The following is a 16,532-nucleotide window of genomic DNA, read 5'->3' on the forward strand; positions in this document are numbered from 1 at the left end:
AGATTTTTTTTTTTTTTTGGTGGTGGTATGAACAGAGGGTGCTGCATCAGCAAAATGTTTACTTCTTCTGTCCTCTTTTCTTCATACTGTGTAATTCTGACAGCTCTTAAACCATGATAAGGAAGTAATTATACTTTGAATTTCTCGAAGGATCTAACTAAAGGGCATCCATCTCAATAAGCATTTCTAGGAATCCAGGTTTAATGAACAAAGTAATTCTGATCGAGAAATAAAAGTTTACAGAGACCTGAGGGAAGAAAGTAAAACAGGAGTGTTGGGGGGGGGGGCGGGTTGCCTAAGAAATGTGGACCTCCTTGAAGTCAGGTCACCTGTATTTTCCATCCTTGCGTCCACAGCCCCAAATCTGTGACCAACACGCATCTGTGCTGTGCTACACATGAAATGAAATGAGTGATGGCAGCTGCGGAGGGACCGAGAAAGGGCGGGCTCTATCTGGTCGTCCAGGGGAAGGACGCCCGGCAGTGATAACCGAGATAACCGAGCAATGAATCGTTGGGCGAGGGCGAGGCTCCTCCCGGCCTCCCCAGTAGTGCGGCTGGAGTCTTCTGAAGCTGCCAGTTGCCAAATGAAATCTGAAACCCCGAGCTGCGTCTGAGGGTTGGCTCCGCTCAGTTGTTCCAGCCTCTTGTACTGTATATTTACTCATTCACACACAATCACTCTTTCTAACTTCTGGGACTCTTCTTCGCGCAACTGCTAGGATTTCTCAAGTGCATGTGGCAACTCAGCCCAGCTTCGGGTGGAAACCGGCGGGGCCCCGCAGGGTCTCGGAGGCCAGGGTAGCTGTCAAGGCTGCAGCGGGGACAGGAGAGGATCGAGGCGCGGGCGGCGGGGGGAAAACGCCCACAACTTTCCACCCCAGCCGCAGCTCTTTCGGCCGCGGTGTGTTTCTTCCGAAACCACAGACAGCTGCGGAGCAACCAAGTGCATGGGGCGCAACACTTCCCCTTGTTGTGGAAAGTAAAGGAGCCGTCCCACACTCTTTTGCTCTTTTCCTTTTCTTTCGGCTTGTCCTGGGAGCCTTTTCCTTCGGAGCAGCCGCTGTCCCGCGTCTGTCGGAGTTCGGAGCAGGGTAGGTGACGCCGCCACAGGGGTGTGGGTCGGGGCCACCGCGGAAGCCTGGGACGCGGCCTTGAGGACGCGCGGGGTTCCGAGCACAGCTGCGTCCCACAGGGAAGGGGGCTGCAGGGGCGAGGAGCAATCGCAGGAATTCCCGTGCTGGTGCAGTGTGAGTGTGTGTGGGTACGTACTCGCGCGCGCGCTCGCGCGTGTGTGATGAGAAACAATGCTCTTTTATTACGGATAAAAACGGCGCAAGCTGGTAGTATGTGTTTAAATAGAATTAGTACAAAACTGTGCAATTCTGTTCCCTCTCTTACTGTCCAGCCTCCATTCCTCCCTGCCTGTTTCTGTTAGTGCCTCATGAGTTTCCTAGATAATAGACATTCAGAGGTAGGTTTCAGTAATAAACACTTTTATTGCAAACACAAAGCATTAGGGAATCTTTGGTGAATTTTAACCACCCAAAAGGTTTTGTCTAAGTTTTGAAAAAGGTAACTTTTTAAGGAAGCATCCATCCTCTCTTGAGGACAAATATGTAATACGTTGTCATTAAAAAAATACTTTAGACTGGGTTTCTTTTATAAGTCCCCAAAATAGGAGGGGAGATAATGTTCCACTGGGTTCCTTAGGCTTTCAATATCAACTAGTAATGGGAAGACCAGACTCCCTTGTAGTCTATTTTAATTCATCTGAATTAAAAGATCATCTCCAAGTAATTAGTTTCCATCATAGTTTACTTTGTCACTCTTTTTTTTTTTGAACTTAGCAAGACATCATTTCATTTCTTTCTAAAAAGAGGAAATAAATAAATCATGTTGGGTATTTGAAATATAAAAGTTGTAAAGGGTTTGCTTTTCCATAAGTAAAACAATATGTGTTGCTGTGTCTACTAAGACAAAAAATCCAGGTATATTTACAGTAAAGAGCTTTGCTCAATTACTGAGAAGAAGATGGACAGATGGATTAAATGAGAACAGTCTGTCGCCTGCCTCTCGTTAGAATGCAAAACCAATCCTTAAGGGCAAGAATGGACGTTGGTATTAAACTGGGCATCATAAAACATAAAGCAAACAGAATTAATATATTAGTAAAGCCACAAAACAAATATAAAGCCACATAAAACTTGTTAACATCTCTTTCTCCCTCTTAAATTTCTTAGTACTTCCTCTTCTTTGGGGTATTTCAACTTCTAAGAGAGCCCAATAATTCAGTTCCCCCTTTTGCCTTCCCTGAGTGCTTGATCTTCAGGTAGCAAGTCTAGAAATCTGTTCTCTTTAGAGCCATTGCTGAGTTGTCAGAGATTCACCTTAAACATCTTGTAGAACCAAGATATTGACAAAACTTTAAAATAAGTAAGTTTCCTACCACTCAGAGAAAGTATGGTATGTACTTGGTGGAAGACCTTTAAGTGGGAAGAAGGGATAACCTGAGTTTTTCAGATCTGGAATTTAGTTGAGGTGTGGGTAAGGAATATGCAACTAGCATTACAAAAGGAAGAGAATCTATAATCCTTTTTACATGTAAGAGGCTGTTGAAACTCAGTCTGTCCTGGGCTTTCAACTATATTATTTGGTTTTATTATTTAATTTTAGGGATTTGGATTTGAGAGGGGATGGTTTCTCAGTAATGTTCCTTTGGGCTGTGAATTTGAATCATTTTGAAAATACAAACCTGATAGTAAGTGGGGAAGAATTAAGTTCTAAAAAAAAAAAAAAAAATCACTGCAGAACAAATAGCAAAGCATCTTTCCAGGCCAGAGCATACCTTTAAGCATAAAAATGAAAAGTGTTCTTGGCTAAAATCCCCAGTGAAAGCCTTTCAGGTTTTGCTCAGGATAGTAATGGCCCAAGTTCTGAGAGTTTTCATCCAGGCATGATATTATTAACTTTGTGATCTTGGATTCTCCAGGGTGAAGGGTGGAGGTTAAAGGAAGTGGGGGTGGGGCAGGAAGGGTGAGGAATGTGCAGCAGGTGGTAATAAGTGCTTTGAGTCTTAATACTTTGCTGTTTTGGCCACAGCCTGCTTCATGTTTACAATCAGTGCCCTGAGTAGTTTTGCTGTGACCCACTGGCCAATGAAGTGTGTTTTCTTTCTGTCTCTATTAGTGCCCAGGTTGGTTTCTCAGGGCTGAAAGCAGGAGGAGCTGCTGCATTTGGTTCCTGTTCTTAGTGTTTGCAGTGCTGTCCGATCACCTCAGTTATCTGTAGTTATTCTGCGGTATTTTCTGGCCATTGGTCAAGGGTTCTTTTCCCATGAGTTGAGCTTAAGTAATGCCGATTCCTTCTTTCTGTCACGGATCAGTTTTGGTAAAGTTGTGCTTTGGAAAAACAAGATGAGGTTAGTGGAGAGAGCTTCAGCTTGAAGCCCAGTAGAAGGGACCACCACCCAACTGGTCACACATGGGTGTGAAGAAGGTTGATGATAACAAGAACCTGAGGTATCCATTCTACCCTGATAAAATTACTGAGGAAAAATGTAGCAGAGATTTAAAATAGAAAAACAAAAAACCTGTTCATTCTTAAATCCATGGTTGAAAGATTAAGATTCTCCTAAATAGAGAAAATTATTTAAAAATAAAATTGTAAATAGTCAACTTAGCCATGAAGTTCACGCTCTTCATGTGAAGAGTTGGTGCCTCATGTTGAATCGCGCCATGGGAGCTACGTGAACTCACTTTACAAGATCATGATAGTTTCAGTATCTAACCTAAAGCATATTTGGAAATGAAATGATTATTGTGATGAAGAGTCAAAGAATGTTAAGTTTTTGGAGGTTATTGTGTACATGTGTGCTTTTAAATAGCATCTTCATTCTACGGTGGCATTGCTGCAATCAATCTTTATAAAGTGCAGATCTAATTGTGTCAGTCCCTTGTTCTAAAGGTGGATCCTGGTGGCCTAAAACATGAACTCTAAACTCTTTAGCGACTCAAAGCTCTTCAAAGCTCTTCCTTTTTAGCTTTCTCTTCCCCTCACTGTTCATACTTTTGATTTCACCAATTTTCATTCTCCTGGAATTCCCTTTTCCTGGAAAGTCCCTCTTCATTCTTGGTCGTCCACTGCAAGTGGAATTTCTTTTGTAGAATTTACCCAATTTCATGCAGGAAAAATTAATCATTTTATCATGTCTGCTTCTATGGTTTTTGTGCCTACTTTGAATATTAATTTTTATGTGTCTCTTCCATAACCAACTACAGTGAGTTCCTTAATGGGTATATTGGCGAAGGGGGACTCACCTGTGCCCTAGTGCCCAGCCCAGTATCTGAAATACATAGTAGACATCTGTTAATGTTTCCTTAATGAGTAAGCAGAGTCATGAATGAATAAAGTACTAGTGGACTCCAATTTATGCAGATAGTTATTTCCCAAAGGTCCATTTGAAAAATGTCTATTTGGACTCACAGTTCATTTTGCAAAAGTAATAATGCTACAAAACATGATTCACTTTCCAGACCAGTCCACACATGCCTATTTAATTCCTACAATAGATGAAACATTGTGCTTTTGCAATTATAAAGCAAAATCAAAACATAACAAAAAAACTACACTGAAATCATCTTTTTCTTTTGGAAATCACAAAATATTATTGAGATGAAAGGTAATAGGAACAGTTATAACAGAGAGACATTTTCCACAATTGCTTTTTTATATAATACTATAAAATCTGTAATCCCAGTGGGAGGTCTTGGATTTGGCTGTGATGAGGACTAATAATATAGTTAAATTTGAAGATTCTGTTGCCTGTGAAATGGGCAGTAATCTTAATTACTGAAACAAAATAGAAATACTAATTTTGACTAATAATTATCTTGAATGTTAGCGCTGGGGAAATTGGATTTAACTGAAGGAGAATGTGGAGGTGGGCGCAGAGGAGGAAATTCAGAGGGGCACCTTCTTCCATGTTACTTATTCTTATATATTGATCTTTTTGTCTCATTTGAATACTTAGGCAAATCTGAAGAATCTTTCTGAAGAAAACACTGTCTTTTCCCACAGCAATTTCTGCTGCCTAACATATATAATAAGGTGGGGTTTCACTCCATTTGAGCCAAAATACAAGTGGGCTCATTTCATTGTCAGAGCAGTGATACCTTTGTCATTTGCATACCTGCTGTTTAGCACTTGGATATTTTTCAGTCGAGAATGCAGACTTGTGTTTCTGGCTCAAGTTGCTCTAATATAGTATCTCTGAGAAGGCTGGAAGAACAAGCATGGATATTTAAGAGTAATAGTCTACTAGGTTTTCGCAACCTTCCATGCTCTCTGTTTTTATCAAATAACATGCCCACAAATGTGCCTACCCTAATCACCTTACAACACCTTTTTGTTACATTATCTTCATTGCACTGTGCTTTAATATAACTCCTTTTTACTGAAAGTCAATATAAAAGTGATGGGTTGCATGGAAAATATCTTGGCAATTTTTGTTATGTATTTCAATATTCCTTATGTAAAGATCTCAGTAAATTTATCTTTGTTTTTACTGCTTTAAAAAGTGTGTCTGTTCTAATTAGCCAGTGTTGTTTCTTTTATTAGAAGAAAAAAGAGACTAAGAAATTTTGGCTTGTCATCAAAGAAGCTCAGAACTAAACTTGATGCTCAATTGCATCAAGTCAAGGTGTTCCGATGACATGATTTGCAAACTTTTAAAAGCTTTCCTTTAGTGGACATGCCATACCAATACTATTTAATTCAAATTCATTATGAAAATAGGTTGAATGACCTTCATTATATATATATTTTTTACTTCTTTTAGACTTGTAGTTAAATATTTATAAATTTCTATTTTGTAGTTTCAGGCTAGTATTTTATAACCAGTAATTTTTCCAGATCATTTTTTGTGGTTCCTTGAAATGTTCTAGGTATTGTTTTCACACTTCCCTGATTTATAAAATGGCCTTGCCCCAAATGTTACATTTCTTGAAATCCTTAGAAGGAAAATCATGTCTGAGATATTTTGAAAGTAGATACAAGACCAAACACATAAGTTCTTTTTAATATGTGTATCAAAAATGTATAGTAGAGTGACCTTAGGAATATCTCTGAGAAATAAGAAAAAGCCTTTTTTTCCTTACAAATGAAATCTATCAATAAATTGAGGCTCATGGAGCTGTAATTAGGGCTGTTTTCCGCTCGTCAAATTGAGTTTCAGAAAAACAAAGTAATTTTTCAGGTTCCCCAAGGAGGGAAAATAGCTCTGATTTTGTTCTGAAAATTTTCTCTGAGTATCACAGACTCTCATAAAGATAATCACTCTAATGAATTAAGTACTTACTAAGTACTAAACACTCCATGAGTTGTTGTTCATATATTATTCGTAATTCCAGAAGTAGCTAGAAGTAATTCATAATTCCAGAAGTAAGTTATATCTAATTCAGATATTATTATTCTCATTGTATGAGAATATTTAGGCTCGGAGAGATAAATAACTTTCCTCAAAGTAATATAGTTAGTAAGGAATACAGAGTTGAGAATCAAAATCAGGTCTACTTGAATTCAAATAGTCTGTTGTTTTTACTATGTGACCTTCCTCTCAGTGCTTCTTTCTCCAGTTATTAATTTTAGAATCATAATCTGTATGTTCCATGGATTTGACATACGGTATAGACCCTGGTCTCAACATGATCTCTACAAACTGGCCTTGGAGCTCTCTTGTGGTGTTTGTTTATTTATTTATTACAGTTCATAAAATTGAGGTGAAGAGAAAGTAAGTGCCTTTCATTGTGTTGTATAGCTAATCAGTGGCAGAATTAGACTATACATGTTCTACGGATTCCCTTTGTGTCCAGTGTCACAAACCTGATTTTAGGGAGATTTTCCATGACTGTACATGTATACATTTTTATTCTTTAAAAATAATTTTCTATTTTTCAATTATAGTTGACATTAAGTGTTATATTAGTTTCAGGTATACAACATAATGATTAGACATTTATATAGCTTATGTAATGATCACCCCGGTAAATCTAATAGCCATCGAACACCACACATAGTTATTATAATATTATTGACTATATTCTCTATGCTTATTTACATCCCCATGACTGTTTTTCTTTAATTAAAGTTTATTGAGGTGACAATTGTTAATAAAGTTACATAGATTTCAGGTGTACAATTCTGTATTACATCATCTATGAATCCCATTGTGTGTTCACCACCCAGAGTCAGTTCTCTCTCCATCACCATATATTTGATCCCCCTTACCCTCATGTATCACATCCCTCCCCCCTTACCCTGTGGTAACCACTAAACTATTGTCTGTGTCTATGAGTTTTTGTTTCTTCATTTGTTTGTCTTGTTCTTTTGTTGTTTGCAGTTTCATATACCACATATCATTAAAATCATATGGTTCTCGACTTTTTCTGTCTGACTTATTTCATTCAGCATAAGAATCTCAAGATCCATCCATGTTGTTACAATGGCACTATTTCATCTTTTCTTATGGCAGACTAGTATTCCATTGTGTATATATACCACAACTTCTTTATCACGTGACTGTTTTTATAACTGGCAATTTGTAAATCTTAATCCCTTCCCCTTTTTCACCCATTTCCCCAACTCCCCTCCCATCTCGTAACCATAAAAATGTTTTATGTATCTATGAGTTTGTTTCTGTTTTGTGTGTTTATTTTGTGTTTTAGATTCCACATATAAGTGAAATCATATGATATTTGTCTTTCTCTGTTTGACTTATTTCACTTATCATCATAGTCCATCCGTGTCGTTGCAAGTCGCAAGATTTCACATTTTTTTATGGCTGAATAATATTGCATTGTACCATTTTTCCCCGAAAATAAGACCTAGCCAGACAGTAAGCTCTAATGCATCTTTTGGAGCAAAAATTAATATAAGACTCAGTCTTATATAAGACCTGGTATTATATTTATGTTATATTATATTATATTATTCCCGGCATTATATTATATTATATTATATTATATTATATTATATTATATTATATTATATTATATTATATTAAAGACCCGGTCTTATTTTACTATAAGTAAAAGTTTACTAAATATAAAGTTTACTATTTTACTTATAGTAAAATAAGACCGGGTCTTATATTAATTTTTGCTCCAAAAGACGCATTAGAGCTGATTGTCTGGCTAGGTCTTATTTTCAGGGAAACATGGTATATATGTACCACATCTTCTTTATCCATTTGTCTATCAATGGACACTTAGGTTGCTTCCATATCTTGACTATTGTAAATAATGCTGCAGTGACTATAGGAATGTGTATGTCTTTTCAAATTAGTGTTTTGGGTTTCTTTGGATAAATACCCAGAAGTTGGATTGCTGGGTCCTTCCGTGTCTCTTGTTATAGCATTTGTTTTGAAGTCTATTTTGTATGGTATAATTATTGCTACCCTAGCTTTATTTTGTTCTCATTTGCATGAAATATCTTTTTTCTATCCTTTTACTTTCAGTCTGTGAGTGTCTTTCGATCTGAAGTGGGTCTCTTGTAGGCAACATATGTATGGATCTTGTTTTCTTATCCATTCAGCCACCCTATATCTTTTGATTGGAGCATTTAATCCATTTACATTTAAGGTAATTATTGATAGGTTACTGACATTTTATTATTTATATATTTGATATTTTTCTTCTTCTTCTTAAAGAAGTCCTTTAACATTTCTTGTACACTGGTTTGAGGATGGTGAACTCCTTTAGCTTTTTCTTGTCTGGGATCTCTTGTGGTTCTTTTAGATGACAGAATTCTTATTCTGATGTATTGGGACTCCTAGGATGGGTTTCCACTATCAAGATGTGAGAAAAGAGCTCCAGCTACCACAGGTCAGTAACTGAATCAACCTATAGTGATCAGCCTGGCCAGACTTTATTTATTTTCTAGTGAGAGGTAAGCGGAAAACAAAGTCCATGGAGCTCAGTGATCTATCCCCATTATTTAATTTGCACACATGGGGACACATGCCCCAGGAATACTGTAAGTGATTGATGGAAGTAGAGAAATAAGAAAGGAACAAGTGGTCCTTGGTCTGAGGACTAGAGAATTAACTTGGGAAAGTTGAAAGATAGAAGGAAAGGATGATTTTGTTGGGAATAGCAACTGAGAAGGGGAGAAAAGTTGAATTAGCGGTGGCAGCACTCACTGGGCACAAAGAAATGAAAGGAGCAATTGGGAAAGATTTCCAAGCCAATCTTTCTTAGTCATTTATCCCAGGAATTCCAGTCATTTATCCCAGGAATTATTGGAGTGGATCACACTCCTGTTTGTAGATTCCTAAAGAAGAGGATTCTCCATTCTCCTTGAAGGGAGGTCTTTGATTGTTTTATTGTGCTGGGAATATCTGGTTTTAAAACTTCTTATATGAAGGAATTTCCAGCAAGAGAAGATCATCCAGGGAAGTCAAAAGAGGCTTTAAAAAATCTAGGATTTAGTTACATAAATGTCACCTTCAGAGTTCCATTTTGTGTTTTGTATCCCATTATGGTTTAATTGTTATTGTGAAATGGTCAAGTGCAACGTTGATGATTTCATATAAAGGCATCAATGGGGTCTCCAGAAGGCTTCAGCCTTCTCACATTTGTGATTTGCTGATTAGAAAGTTCATTTAAAAAAAAAAAGAAACTTCATTTTTTTTGGTAACAACTGACACGTTCATCATGGAATACTTTTTCTGTATCTATGGTGTTAGGTTCAGATTAGCAGGTTTGATAGGGGAGCTTTGGTCTTTGGTGCCTAGAGACAGGTGGAGACACAAGGAATTGTCTGGATAAGGAGTGTTGAGAACCTTTGCACAACAGATAGAGCTGCTGGAGGAGGATGGATGAGAGAAGGGCAGAGGCAAGGTCATAGGATAACAAATGTTGGAAGCCAAGGAATCAGGAGAAAAGGCAAGTCCAGAGACAGCAGTGAGAACTTGAAGCCAAGGGAAGGGAGGTAGTGGATGATGTTAATTAAAAATTCAGTCTCTGTCTGATAATAAGTAACAATTATTGAAGCCTTACTATGTGCCAGTTATGCCAGGCACTTGTGGTGGGTTATCTCCTTTAATGCTCATGGCTCCCAAGGACATAGGCCCTATTATTACCTCTCTTTAACAGATGGGGGAACTGAAACTTCGAGAGGATTAGGAACTTACCAAAATCACGCAGCCACTAAGTGGTAGATTGGGATTCAAAATTAAACTATCTCACTCCAACAGGGCAATCTTTGCTATTATGTTCTGGAATTAGACCTGTTTTCCATCCTGGTTCTGATATATACAAACCTGTGTCCTTAACCAAGTTGCATTAACTTTGAACCACAGATTTCCTCTCTGTGAATGGGGCATTTAATAATACCTACTTCATAGCATTATTATGAGTTCTTAATTTATGAAGTGAACAATGCCTGTAAACAGACTGGAAGAGTATATGGCACCTGGTAAGTGTCAATACCTGTCAACAGTTATTATTATTAAATTAAATGATGAACATGAGAGTCCTGGGCACTATTTTTCAAACTGTAAGTCTCGATCTATCAGGGATCATGAAATCAAATTAATGGTTCATGATCAATGTTTTTTAGTGAAAAGGAATAAAATAGCACAGAGTGGAATAGAAATAAATCAGGGTTCATTATATGTAGTAAAAGTACTAATTGTTTCATATGTTTTAATTTCCGTTTTTGTGTGTGTGTGCATCTTGAGCACTGGTTAAAAGTGAAAAACAAAATGTACTTCTGATTATTGGTAGCTGTCAAAAAAAGGTACTAAAAATGTTTTGTAGTAGGATTTTTCAGTGTGTGGTCCCAGAACCAGCAGCATCACCTTTACTTGGGAACTTGCTAGAAATGCAAATTACTGAGCCCTACCAGGGCCCAACCTCCAGGTGATTAAGGACAATTACATGATCAAAAGGGGCATTTGGAAATAGTGAAAAACAAGGTAAGGGTATATTAAATTACTTACGAGTGGTTAAAAGTTCATATTATTGGATGGATCTTGAGATCTAAGCAAAATAAGCGAGACAGAAAAAGTTGAGAACCATATGATTTTACTGATATGTGGTATATGAAACTGAAAACAACAAAGGAACAAGACAAACAAACAAAGAAACAAAAACTGACAGACATAGACAATAGTTTAGTTACTAGAGGGTAAGGTTACCAGAGGGTAAGGGGGGAGGGAGGTGGTAGAAGAGGGTAAATGGGATCAAAATATATGGTGATGGAAGGAGAACGGACTCTGGGTGGTGAACACACAATGTGATATATAGATGATGTACTACAGAATTGTACACTTGAAACATATGTAACTTGACTAGCCATTAAATTAAATAAACTTTAATTTTTTTAAAAAAAGTACATGTGTATTGTATTGACTAAAGATTTTCATTCCCCACAGAATGCTGTCCTGTGTTGTGTGACTGGTTTTGTTATTAGTTATTACCTCTATTTTTTTTTGGTTGGTTGTTTGTTTCCTATTTTTCTATGCTGCCTGCCCATAGTACAAGGGTACATAGTACATAGTCCCACAGATGTCATTTAGTTTATATATAGGACACTGAGTAGTTAGATCCTGTACTTTCTTCTAAAACTACAAGATAAAAACATACCATTCTTTGTGAGTAGCCCTAAGCCCTGAATATCTAAGTTGTGTTCAATTTGAAACCTTTTAATGATAATAATTCAGATGCCTGACAACTGTAAAATTAGGAATTTAAAATGCATAAAAAACTCTACTCAATATTTTACTAATTGAGATATTTTGAAAAGCACATGTAGGCAAGATATTGACAATCTAATCAATGTGAAACTAACACTAATGATAAAAAGATTTTTTGGTAAAAATGGAAGTGATATAAATTTTTACCCTGGGAATGTGTTTAAGGTCTTTATTGATTGTATACCATTACTTTAAAAAGCGAGCAAGTAATGTTGGGTTGATCAGTCTTTGTTCATTATTAAATTTAATTTACTATTGTATTTGGTTTTTGATTAGAGGGTATTTTCATTTTAAGAATTTATCCTCTTCAAAAACACAGCATCCAGATTCACTAGAGAAGAGTTGAGGGTTTCTTTTCCATTTAAAAAAATATTAACTTGGATTTTTAAAAGGCAGCTTTTCAATAGGTACATATTAACTTTTCTAAAGTAAGTTCTTAGTAGTATATGAAAATATTTTCCAGGACAATAGTATCAGGAAAAACGAGTTTCAAGAGTAAGAAAGTCTACTTGCTGGCTCACTACAGGTAAAATTTCATATTTAAACAGTAGCTTGAGAGATGTTTTGAAAGGTCCTTCTCTACTTTCATTCTACGTTTGGAGAAGAGTGGAAAGAGAAAACAGCTAGGAGGATGTGTGCTCTGATTCTTCTTCTGGTATTAATTAGCATCTGTGAACTCAGGCAAATCACTTAGTTTTTCTGGACTTCAGTCTCCTTATCTGTATGCTTTCTAAGATTGTTCCAGTCTTCAAAAAGTCTCTGTTGATAAATGGTAATGTGTTCCTTTTGAGCCATTTTGATAAGAATGTGGCTACGTGTATGTATTGGCAGGGCTCAAAAAATGGATGTTTGATTTTACAGAGGAGTGAGGATGTGGAAGCCATATAGATTACATGATAAAGTTTAGCTCAACCTTACCTTGACAAGTTTCATGTGCCAATGGACTGGTTTTCATCAGCTGTGGGTTTGGGTGCATGGATGGACTGACTATTCCTTAGGAGGCATTTAAAAATTCATCGGGTTGTTTTTGGTCATCACAATATTGGGTGAAGCTACCGGCATTTAGTCTCCAGAGATGAAGAATGCCTTATGTCTTGTAATGTGTGTGATGGTTCCTTATTACAAAGAATTTTCCCTCCCCAAGTGCCAAGAATATCCCTATTGAGAAACTAGCTATTGAAGATAAAAGACAGAGTTTTAACTTCATATTTTACAGTCATCCGGGAAATTGGAAAAAGTCATATACTTTCTGCTGTTTCAGTAACACAAATGCAAACAGTATCTATTCTTAGATGACAACTGGTGTTCATGATGCATGGGAGAGAACACCCTCCAGTTCCCTGCACTATATATTGACTATGCAGGAAGAAAAGCAGTAAAAATCTCAGCTCTGTTAGTACAGTGTACAAATATAACTTGAAGACATACTAAGAATAGTTCCTTTGAGTATGAAGTTACTAGTTTTCTGATGACAGCCATATTTTTAATGAAATGGCTTGCAGAAGTTTCCATTCAATGTAACTAGATATTTCTTGTGTTCAAATAAATGCCACGATTAAGGCATTAGACGCATAGATTTGATTCTCTATTATAAGATATACCACTTCCTTAACAGCTCTCTGTGTAATGATGAGTACTTCCTGTTTCTCCTCTGACCTCCTTCTGCACTTGGGTTGGCACTTCCGGTCAGATTAAGGAAAGAGCCCATTCAGCAAGAGTGAGTCATCCAGGGCTGTCTCAAAAACCCTGGTAACATTTTCAAATTTGAGGTGAATTTTGCTTTGGAATCACTTAAATCACAGGATCATTTTCTTAAAATTCTTTTCTCTCATCTTTCTTCTTGCGTTTGTCAAGTCCTTGGATTGTTAATGTATTTTAAAAATACTGCTTATATTCAGCTCTCAGATATTGTGAGTATAAAAGTGCTGTACAGATAAAATTCTTGTCTAGCAAATCAAAGCCAACTTGATATTTTCCAAGAGTGAGAGAGAGAACCCCTCCTTCTCCTTTCGTTGGTAAATCTGGGCAATACTACCTCTGCAGGATAAGGGGGGAAAGGAGGTGATATTGAAATGTGTAACTTTTACTATAAATTTGGTAAAAATTTACATTTCAGGAGAAGATTGAAATTATACAATTAAAAAATGTTTTGGGCATTCTTTCACGTTCATTATGTATACAAGGCCTCTCCACAATTAACAAATTGAAGGTTATATGCTACATTCCCCTTAGAATGAATTAATTGGACATCAGAACAAAAGTCCACTTAGAAAATAGCTATAACCTTAATTCAATCTTTAATATGGAAAATGAGTCCAGAGTGATTCAGGAGGTTTGCCCCAGAATACAGTCAGGACAAGACCAGGCTCTTGATTTTTGATGATTGGTTTTTCAACCCCACTGCCCTACTCACCTTTCCCCGGGGCAACTCAAACTCAAATTCTAAAATAAACCCAATTTAAAAATTAAAAACAATTTAAAAAATTAAATTGAAAATGTTTAACATTTCAATAAAATTAAAAATTAAAAAAATCAATTAAAACTGAATAGTAAAAAATTTAAAAATTTTACAAATAAAATTAAAATTAAACCCAAAGGCATCCAGTGCATATAATGAATTATTTCCTCCGCTCTACAACTAGAAAGGTACTCCTTGAGTACCATCTGCTGAAGCTGAAAAAGAGTCACTCATGATTTTCTGTGTTCTATTGTTTAGGTGAGGAATTATGGCTGAGAAAAGAGCAAGTGTATCTGTATCTGTAACTAACATTTTAAAAAGCATGTTTACTAAGCCTTGATTAACCCTGAAGGCAGCTGGAAAATATACCAGATTAAAATCAAGATGTAATTTGTAATACTTTGTGGTTTTGGTAGATTTTAAGCTAATTCCTTGTAATAATATTAATTATGCCCAACCTACTTAATATGAACATTATCAATACACTGTAGATTTTCATTTAATTCAGTCTTCATTGTACATTGTTCTCTTATTTTATGCTGTTCATAGTCCTGAAAAACAAAGAATAAGGAAGCCTGATGTTATTTAACAGTTAAGGTATTTCATGCAGAAAACAAAAACAAGAATTTAAAAAAAACTGCTTAATCTCTAAAGAGATTAAAAGCACTGCCTTGAGTCAAATAATCATTGAAGGTGAGTGAGAGAATGGAGGCGGGGGAAGAGGCTTTGGCTCATGGTAACTGCTGTGTAAAGCTGAGAAACGGAGAATTCTTTCTGGGCAGTGCTTTTATTCTCTCACTGTTTGCGGTCCCATCCTCTGCTGTTTAATTTGTGGAACATTCCGAGGAGTATCCTTAGCTTCCCTGACAGAAGCCCTGACCTGGGGCTTGAAGGCTGTGAGGGGCTCCTTTCTGAAGCATGGGAGGACGAATAGGGCACATTTGCTGTGCTGCCCATGGCTCAGCTGGTGGAGACAGACTCTTTATCAGGAGCAAGGTGAGACCTGTGTGCCACTGAGCTACGGGATGCCATAGCATGCTGTTCCACATACCTTTGCAGGCAGTTCTGAAGTGTAGGATGCGATCTCAGAAAAAATGGGGTTACTTCTATATCTCCAAAGAGAGAATACTAAGTGCTTAGACTTCCTTGAGACTTTTGCATGTGGCTCAGTGGTATCACATCTGGGAGTCTGCTTCTAATGTATATATTTTTAAGCAAGAATAGGACACAAGTGGCTTGTGAGGGTTAGTCCTTATGTGTTTAGCAAATAATACTGAGCAAATGCATAGCCGTAAGAGTAGTGGCATCTTTTTACTGCTGTTTTCTGTTTGTTTGATGTAATAAAGATTTTCTTAATGTCTTAGAGCCATTAAGTGAAATAAAATTATATTGAATTATTTTGTGGAAATGCCAAGCAATGCGTGTATATCATTTATGAGCTGCATTATTAATGTGAAATAATAATTCAGAAACAATAAATGATATGTAAAGGTCATATTACCATGAGCCTGGAGGGGGTGGGAATGGAGGCGGGAGAAGGGAGGGGAGGGAGAGAGGGACAGAGGGAGAGAGGGGGAGACAGAGGGAGAAGGAGAGAGAGACGGAGAGGGAGAAAGAGAAGGAGAAGGAGAGGGAGAGAAGGAATAAATACTTGTGTGATGTTAAGGTGGAATGCACTAAAATTGCTGGTGATATTTCCTAGTTTTCTGGAATATGCTGAATTACAGCTGGTGCTGCTGTTTGTCAGGGTTGTCAGGGAACACATCCTGTGACTGCTTAAGAGATTGGAGATTGATTCCTGATACCAATGTTGACTCATAAATTGTAACCAAGATAATGAAGACTCTGTTTACAGACTAAAAGGCAGGCATAGAAGGCTTCTGGCGTGTTATTTCCAATGAACCAGGATAAATTTTTATCTTAAATCAGACCTTTGATTTGAAACAAAAGTCTTAGCTATTTTGCTCAATTTAGTAGTTCTTTTACCTTGCAACTTCCTGTTATTCCATTGTTACATTTCCAGAGAATTCTCTTTAGTGTGAGTTCATACAGGAAACAGTTTACCTGCCTGCTTTCTGAGAGACTGAATTTGGTGCTGTAATTGATTTTAATCAGAGGCAAGGCAGCACCATTATTTTTTGACTGTTAAGAACTGTAATAAACAATTCAGCCATAGAATGTTTGGCAGCTTTTGGAAAAATTATTAACCTCGTAGCCCCAACTCCTATTAAATGACGCATTTACCTCTGCAGGTCTATGAATGTAGCACTTTTTGTTTGTGGTGGATGAGTGGCCCCTAACTAGTATTTGATAGCTT

The 16,532-nt window shown here is 37.0% G+C and overlaps 1 protein-coding gene across 3 annotated transcripts in view; it reads left to right on the forward strand.

Moving 5' to 3' along the window:
- ARHGAP24 (Rho GTPase activating protein 24) overlaps positions 1-16,532 on the forward strand; it is a 701,125-nt gene that overhangs the window by 246,090 nt on the left and 438,503 nt on the right. Inside the window, exon 1 of one of the 3 annotated variants that reach the window (XM_033105935.1) lies at positions 693-1,093. The exons of the other annotated variants lie outside the window; for them this stretch is intronic. The gene's annotated coding sequence lies outside the window, so the exon portion shown is untranslated. Of the gene's footprint in view, positions 1-692; positions 1,094-16,532 lie in introns of those variants that run through there. 3 annotated transcript variants of the gene reach the window in all.

Source organism: Rhinolophus ferrumequinum, chromosome 5 (assembly GCF_004115265.2).
Source record: "Rhinolophus ferrumequinum isolate MPI-CBG mRhiFer1 chromosome 5, mRhiFer1_v1.p, whole genome shotgun sequence".
NCBI classification, from domain to species: domain Eukaryota; kingdom Metazoa; phylum Chordata; class Mammalia; order Chiroptera; family Rhinolophidae; genus Rhinolophus; species Rhinolophus ferrumequinum.